This window comes from Gossypium hirsutum, chromosome D13 (assembly GCF_007990345.1).
Source record: "Gossypium hirsutum isolate 1008001.06 chromosome D13, Gossypium_hirsutum_v2.1, whole genome shotgun sequence".
In the NCBI taxonomy this organism is placed as follows: Eukaryota; Viridiplantae; Streptophyta; class Magnoliopsida; order Malvales; family Malvaceae; genus Gossypium; species Gossypium hirsutum.
The window spans coordinates 22,043,064-22,052,165 of NC_053449.1; the positions used below are offsets into that span (position 1 = coordinate 22,043,064).

At 36.9% G+C, this 9,102-nt stretch overlaps 1 pseudogene; it reads right to left on the reverse strand.

Moving 5' to 3' along the window:
- Positions 1–2,866: 2,866 nt before the first annotated feature.
- Positions 2,867–2,967, reverse strand: LOC121225895 (uncharacterized; annotated as a pseudogene).
- Between the last annotated feature and the right edge of the window lie 6,135 nt (positions 2,968–9,102).

Here is a 9,102-nt window from a genome sequence, read left to right on the forward strand (position 1 = left end):
TATGCATTGATTGATCCTGGATCAACTCATTCATATATATGCACTACATTAATAGACAAAAAGAAAATACCTGTTGAATTTACTAAATATACTGCTAAAGTTACAAATCCTTTAGGTCGATATGTTCTAGTTAATCAGTTATGTAGCTCTTGCCCACTGAAAATTAGGGGTAACAACTTTCCCGCTAGTTTGATGCTATTACCTTTTGACGAATTCAATGTGATTCTAGGAATAGACTGGTTAACAAGCATGATGCTATTGTGAATTGTAGAAGAAAATATATCGTGCTAAAATGTCAGGATGGTAGGCGGGTCTGAATTGAATCAGATAGATTGGATGGTACATCTAGTTTAATCTCTATTACAAAGGCATGTAAATATGTTAAAAAGCGTTGTGAAGCATATCGCACTTATATAGTTGACTCCAGAATTTCAGAAACGAAATTAGCACCGGTTCCAGTGGTATGTGAATTCTCAGATATATTTCCAGAAGAGTTGCCTGGGCTACCTTCAACTCGGGAGATTGACTTTGGAATTGAATTGATGCCGGGAACATCCCCATATCTATAGCAACATACAGAATGACACCTACAAAATTGAAAGAGTTGAAAGCACAGCTGCAAGAGTTGACAAATAGAGGCTTTACTTGACCTAGCTTTTCTCCTTGGGGTGCTCTTATTTTATTCGTTAGGAAGAAAGATGGATCTATGCGGTTATGTATTGATTATTGACAACTCAACAAAGTGACGATAAAGAATAAATATTCATTGCCGCGTATTGATGATTTGTTTGACCAGTTGAAAAGTGCAACAGTACTTTCGAAGATTGATCTTCGTTCTGGCTATTATCAGTTGCGAGTTAAAGATTTGGATGTGCCAAAAACTGCATTCAGAAATAGGTAAAGACATTATGAATTTTTAGTGATGTCGTTTGGTTTAACCAATGCGCCTGTAGCATTTATGGATCTAATAAACAGAATTTTCAGACCGTATCCAGATAGATTTGTTGTGGATTTTATCGATGATATTTTGGTTTATTCACTGGATGAATTCGAGCATGCTAAACATCTGCGAATTGTTTTACAAACTTTACGCGAAAAAAAATTATTCACTAAGTTTAGCAAATATGATTTTTGGCTTTGAGAAGTTTGTTTTCTGGGACATGTTGTGTCAGCAGATGGTATCAGAGTAGATCTGAGTAAAATTTTAACTATTGTTGATTGGCACAAAGGGCGAAAATTGGCTTGGCAGATAATGCTCGAAGAATAAAATTGAGAAGCAATTTGAAGCATCGAGGAAAATTTATTTCCAGCCTAAGGTGGTCTAAAAATGTGTATTAATTCGTAATATAATCAATTTTAATTTATTCCCAATTTAATTTGGGCTAAATAAATTATTCTTAATGAATTATGGAAAAAAGGGCCCAATTGAACCGCATTGGTAGAATCGAATCTAGTAAACCGAACCAGCCACCAATTGGGTTGCCAAGAACCGTCCATATGCTGATCCAAATCAGCATTTTAGCTGACTAAATAAGCTTGCAAAGAAGCCCTTGCATTCAAACCCCTCCAAAAAATGTGGCTTTATGGATTTGCCCTAGGCCATTTTTAGCAAAGTTGAATCTTTCAAGTTTGCCATGTGTGTCGCCAGCCAAGGGGGGTCTCTTTAGTTGATGGAATTCACTATTTTTAGCAGCCACAATCAGCTATAAAAGCCACCCCTTGTTGATCATTCAACACATCCCTCACACTCACACTCACACTCTCATCTCTATTCTCGTCTCTCACTTTCTCTCAACTTTTCCTTCCCATTTTCCCTTTTGTTCAAGTGCCGATTTCTTCTCTTGGAAAAGAAGTCCTCATTAGCCATTTTTGAGCAGCAATTTAAGTGTTTATAAGCCACCTTGATAGCTGAGGACAACAGAGAATGAAGAACGGAGAAATCAGTCAAGCCACCTTATTTGAAATCGTACATTAGAACCTTTTTATTTTTAAATTTTTTTACTTAATTTTTAACCCTTAGTTTTTAATCATCTTTAAACCAAAATATTTTCCATCACCAAAGTGTTTTAACATTAATTTCATAAATATTTTTTTTACAGTCCTTGTGGTTATGATAACTCGACATTTACTTGTCACTTTATTACTTGTTGCGATTGTGTACACTTGCACATTTTCATCGTTCCAAGTTTTTGGCGCCGTTGCCAGGGAATGTTTTTTAAAAAAAGCCATTATTTGTGAATCTGTTTTTACATTTTGGTTTATTTATTTTCCTGTTTAAATCTTTACTTACTTAATCTTTCTGTGATTATTTCAAGTGTTTATGAGTATTAACCAGATTATCGAGTTACTCCGTGTGGACCCTAAAATAGAGCGAACCTTTCGACAGCGAAGAAGACAAGCAAACCAAAGAAGGACTGAAGAGATAAACTTTGAGAATATGAATCAAGGAAATGGAGCAAACATTGCTCAGAATCCTATCCTTATTGTTGATGATAGGGATAGAGCTTTACGACAGTATGCTGTGCAAGTATTTAATGATCTTAATCTGGGTATTAGGAGACCAAAAATCGAGGCACAACAATTCGAGTTGAAGCCAGTCATGTTTCAAATGCTTCAGACTGTGGGCATATTCAGTGGAATGCCTACTGAAGATCCTCATCTTCACTTAAGACTATTTATGGAAGTGAGCGATTCTTTCAAGTTAGCCGAAGTACCCGAGGATGCATTACGACTGAAGCTGTTCCCATATTCGCTAAGGGATAGAGCTCGTGTTTGGTTGAACTCATTGCCACCGAACTCTATTTCTACATGGCAAGAGTTAGCCAAGAGATTCCTCATGAAGTATTTCCCACCGAGCAAGAATGCCAAGTTGAGGAATGAGATCACTACCTTCCAACAAATAGATGATGAGTCCTTGTATGAGACATGGGAAAGGTACAAAGAGTTATTAAAAAAGTGCCATCATATGGAATCCCACATTGCATTCAACTTGAGACATTCTATAATGGTCTCAACACTCACTGAGGATGGTAGTGGACGCCTCTGCTAATGGTGCTCTCATTTCTGAGTCTCATAATGAGGCTTATGAAATTATTGAGAGGATTGCCAACAACAATTATCAATGGCCAACCAATCAAACAGCGTCAAGAAGACGAGTCACTGCAATACATGAAGTGGATGCTCTCACTTCACTCGCATCTCATGTATCTTCAATATCCTCAATGCTTAAGAATCTTACCACTAATGGGTCTAACAGTTTTGCAGCCTAACCACCTAACCAATTTGAGAATATAGCCTGTGTATTATGGAGAAGGACATTTGTTTGAAGATTTCCCATCGAACCCCGAATTTGTATATTACATGGGTAACCAAAACCTAAACCAAGGGAGGCAAGGACTGCAATCCAACTCTTATAACTCATCGTGGCGAAATCACCTGAATTTTTCCTGGAGTAACCAAGGGGCTGGAACCAGTAACACTTACGCCCAACCTAGACCAATTCAGTCGCCCAGTTTCCTCCAACAACTTTAGAAACCAACCCAAGCGGAACCATCCAATAGCTTAGAGAATCTATTGAAGGTATACATGGCGAAAAACGACGCCACTCTAAGGAATTTGGAGAATCAAGTGGGCCAGCTTGCTACTGAACTCAGGAATCGACCACAAGGTGCTCTACTTAGTGACATGAAAAATCCAAGAAATCTGGGGAAGGAACATTGTAAAGTGTTGACATTGAGGAGCAAAAACACAGTAGAGCCCAACACTGTCGAAGTTTAAAAGGAGCCAGCTGACGCTCAAGATTCACAAGAAGTTCAACCAAGTGTTGAAATTCCAGTTTCACCAGAACCAAAATCTGCAAAACTCGACAAAACAACCTCAGGACCAGCTAATTCTGATCAACTAACAATGTCGTTAGATGCAAAATTGCAGCCAAAGACAAATCAACTAGAATTAGTCCCAGTAATGAAACCTCCACCACCCTACCCTCAAAGACTTCAGAAACAGAAGCAGGAGATTGAATTTAAGAAGTTCCTTGACCTACTCAAGCAACTTCACATCAACATCCCATTGGTTGAAGCACTTGACCAAATGCCGAACTACGTCAAGTTCATGAAAGATATCTTGTCTAAGAAACAAAGACTTGGAGAATTTGAGATGGTAGCTCTGACGAAGGAATGCAGTGCATATCTTTAAGACAAACTATCCCCAAAATTGAAGGATCCTGGATGTTTTACCATACCGTGCAATATTGGAGTAACATATTGTGGTAAGGCATTATGTGACTTAGGTGCAAGTATCAACTTGATGCCTATGTCAATATTTAGGAAGTTAGGAATAGGAGAAGTTAGATCAACTATAGTTACGCTTCAACTAGAAGATCGATCCTTAGTACATTTAGAAGGAAAAATCGAGGACGTATTGGTACGTGTAGATAAGTTTATCATTCCTGCTAACTTTGTAATTCTAGATTTTGAACCAGACAAAGAAGTACTAATCATCCTAGGAAGGTCGTTCCTAGCAATTGGAAGGACCCTTATTGATGTGCAGAAGGGCGAGCTCACTATATGTGTTCAGGATGATCAGGTAACATTTAACGTCTTTAAGTCTATACGATTTCCTAACACAATGGATGATTGCTCTGCAGTGTCCGATTTAGAGGATTTAATAGTGGAGAAGGAACTCAATTGTGTTGAGGACCCACTGGAAAGAATTTTAACATTGGATCCTCCAAATGATGAAGAGGAGGATGAATACTTAGCTTTACTAAAAGCTAATCAAAGGGGATTTAATCTGCAATCCTGTTTTGAATTTTTGGAGTTAGAAAAGAGGGACTATTCCCAACCAAAAGCGTCGATCGAGGAGCCACCTAAACTAGAACTCAAGGTATTACATTCTCATTTAAAATACGTTTATTTAGGTAACGCTTCTACTCTGCCTGTGATTGTTTTAGCAGAATTGACCACTAAGCAAGAAGAGAAACTTATCTTAGTTTTGAAACAATTCAAGAAGGCCATTGGATGGACCATAGCCGATATTCACGGTATTAGTCCATCTGTATGTATGCACAAGATTATCCTAGAAGATGGCAAAAAAGGGATGATCGATGGACAATGGAGACTAAACCCCATCATGAAGGGCGTAGTAAAAAAAAGAGATCATCAAGTGGTTAGATGCGGGTATCATCTATCCCATCTCAGACAGTTTATGGGTAAGCCCGGTCCAGTGCGTGCCAAAAAAAGAAGGTATCACGGTCGTAGAGAACGAGAACAACAAGTTGATACCGACTAGAACGGTTATGGGATGGAGAATCTGCATCAATTACCGGAAGCTAAACAAGGTGACTAGGAAAGCTTACTTTCCTTTTCCGTTCTTAGACCAAATGCTGGATAGACTCGCAGGACGAGATTACTACTTTTTTCTCAATGGATACTTAGTGTATAATCAGATTACAGTAGCACCGGAAGATCAACACAAAATGACATTCACCTGCCCGTATGGTACGTTTGCATTTAGACGCATGCCATTTGGTTTATGTAATGCACCTGCTACATTTCAAAGATGTATGATGTCTATTTTTACTCACATGGTTGAGAAATATTTGGAAGTTTTTATGGATGATTTTTCAGTATTCGGAGATACTTACGATGATTGCTTAGCCAATCTAACTAAGGTACTAAGGCGATGTGAAGAAATGAATCTCGTACTAAACTGGGAAAAGTGCCATTTTATGGTACGAGAAGGAGTTGTTCTAGGGCATCAGATAACGAGACATGCGATCGAGGTAGACAAAGCAAAGGTACACGTTATTGAGAAATTCCTACCTCTAACATCTGTAAAGGGTGTTGGAGCTTTTTGGGCCACGCCAGTTTTTATCGAAGATTTATTAAGGACTTCTCCAAAGTAGCTAAACCCTTATGCAAATTATTGGAGTAGGACTATATATTCAAGTTTGATGAGGAATGCTTAAAAGCCTTCAACGATTTGAAGAGTCGATTAGTCACAGCACCCATAATCGTCACACCAAACTGGGTTTTACCATTCGAATTGATGTGTGATGCAAGAGACTTTGCAATTGGAGCTGTCTTGGGCCAGCGAAGGAACAAAGTTTTTCATCCCATCTACTACGTAAGTTAAACCCTAACAGGAGCTCAATTGAATTATACGGTAACAGAGAAAGAGTTACTTGCTATTGTGTTTGCTTTCGACAAGTTTCGATCTTATCTGGTAGGTACCAAAGTTTGATCTTATCTGGTAGGTACCAAAGTTTCGAACAAAAATGCTAAATCGAGGCTGATCCGATGAGTACTTCTACTTCAAGAGTTCGATCTAGAAATTCAAGATCGAAAGGGAGTCGAAAATCAAGTAGCAGATCACTAGTCCAGATTGGAGCCACAAGAAGGGAATTCTCCTCTTATACCAATTCAGGAGATGTTTCTAGATTAACATATCCTGAAGGTAAATCATGTCCATAATACCCCTTGGTTTGATAATATTGGTAACTATTTAGCTTGTGGTTTGATGCCAATTGATAAGACGTATCAACAAAGGAAAAATTTTCTTCACGATGTGAAGTACTATTTCTAGGAAGAGCCATATGTGTTTAAAAAGTGTGCAGATCAGATGACCAGGAGATGCATGGCAGAAGATGAAATACCGAAGATTTTATACCATTGTCACTCAGCTCCAAGTGGAGGACACTTCGGAGGTTCACGAACAACAGCCAAAGTATTGGAAGCCGGATTCTTTTGGCCAACACTATTCAATGATGCATATGCTTACGTGAAGAGCTATGATTGATGTCAAAGGGTTGGAAATGTCACCAACAGAAATGAGATGCCTCGAACAAACTCATTAAGGTAGAGTTGGTCGATGTATGGGGTATTGACTTTCTTGGTCCTTTTCCTCCGTCTTGCGGTCACAAGTCCATACTAGTAGCAGTAGACTATGTGTCTAAGTCGGTCGAGGCTGAGGCATTTTCGACAAACGATGTTAAGGTTGTGATGAAGTTTCTGTAGAAGCATGTGTTCACAAGGTTTTGAACCCCAAGAGCTATCATCAGTGATGAAGGATCCCACTTTATGAACAAGTGGTTAAAATGGTTATTAGACAAGCACGAAGTGAAACACAAGGTTGCAACAGCTTACCATCCGCAGAAAAATGGGCAAGCTAAACTAGCAAATAAGGAGATCAAAGGCATACTTGAGAAGGTAGTCTTCCTGAACCGACGAGATTTTTCCACAAGATTAGATGATGCTTTATGGCCTTACAGAACAGCATACTAGACACCGTTAGAGATGTCACCCTATAGGTTGGTCTTTGGGAAAGCCTGCCATCTACCATTGGAGTTAGAGCACAAAGCTTACTGGGTTCTTCAACAGCTTAATTTGGATCCTAAGCTCACGAAAGAGAAACGTATGTTCCAACTCAATGAGTTAGAAGAGTTCCGAATGTTCTCATATGAAAATGCCAAATTACTTAAAGAAAGACTTAAGAAATGACATGACAACCACATTCGAGTTCGAGAATTTGAAGCAGATTAGTAATTCTTGTTGTTCAATTATAGGTTGAAGTTCTTTCTAGGTAAGCTAAAATCACGTTTGTCTAGTCCATTTACGATTCACCAAGTCTATCCATACGGAGTTGTTGAACTCCAATGTAAGGGAGATAATTTTCGAGTTAATGCTCAGCGCCTGAAACATTATTGGGGAGATAAAATTAAACGGGATAAAATCTCATTCATTTTATCGAATACTTAATTTTTCGTTTTTCTTTTCGAATAAATGATTTAGGGTATATTTTCAGGTAAAGTATGTTTAAATAAATTCTGTCTAGGAGATTGGAACTTAAGCAGGACTGTTTGTGACCCCTTCAATCTTTCCTGGGAATTTATTTTGACATAATTTTCCAAGAAATTATCCCTTAAAAGGAAAAATAAATTTGTAGTTTCAAATAAAAGGGTCAACTTTGATCCAAGTTTTAATTTGCAACTCAATTTTAAATTTTCATTAAGTCTAGGGACTTAATTGAATTATTTTTAAAATTTAGTCGCTCTTTTCGTAAATAATAAAAAAACTAGGTGCCTTTCTTTGTGACTATTTTCAAAAAGCATCTAGAATAAATATCTTTAATATTATTAATAATTTGATAAACTTTAATATTTAATTATATTATTTATAATTTATATACTAATTTTTATCAATTTAGCTTAGAATTAGGATTAATTAGAAATTTTTTTTATCTCTGCACAATAAAATAAGAGATGGGAATCAAAAGTAAATATGGGCAAGTAGTAAAGTTTAAAGTGTGGCAATAGGTATATACATGTCTAGGATTGGATCTAGGAAGAGCTTGGTACTTAAGCATCAAATTGACTCACCTCCTCTTTTCTGGAATCCTACCTGGTGTATAGTATCTATTCACTTTAAACAATGAGAACATTGTTCATTTTAAGTTGTGGGGACCAAAAATTGAAATTATTTCCACTCAGAATAAAATTTTTCTTTTAATCATGAATATGATATATTATTGTTCAATAAATTTGAATTTTGTTAAGTATGCTAAATTTAAGTATGAATAAAGTTTGATTATTTCAATAAATTGTTATCTTAGCTTAGAAATGATATGAAATGTATTTCTAATAAAGCATGCAAATCATACCATAAAATTTTAAATCTTTAGGAAAGTTAGGTATGCATGAAAGTTTAAGTCTTTAGAATTGACTTACTAGTTTCTTGAGGCGAAATCCTAGGAAGCATGGAACGTTGAAAATAATTTAGGCAACTGTTGTTTGGACCGTTTGAGCCTTTCAAGCCAACTATGATGAAATTTTTATCCTTTGAAACCCAACTTTAAGACTGTATGGCCTAATTTTATTTGAACCCTTACAAAGTTAGCCATCACTTTTCTTAATTATCTTAAAAATGTCCCAAACACTAGACTCAGTACTATTTAGAGTATTCTTTGAAAATAAGTTTGAGGGAGTTGCAAAGAAATATGAAATGCTCTAAAAATTGTAGTACATGCAGTAAAATACTCGAAAAAAAGCATATGTACTTGAAGTAAATTGCACTAAAGAGCATGTGAAAAGGAAAGAGAATTTGA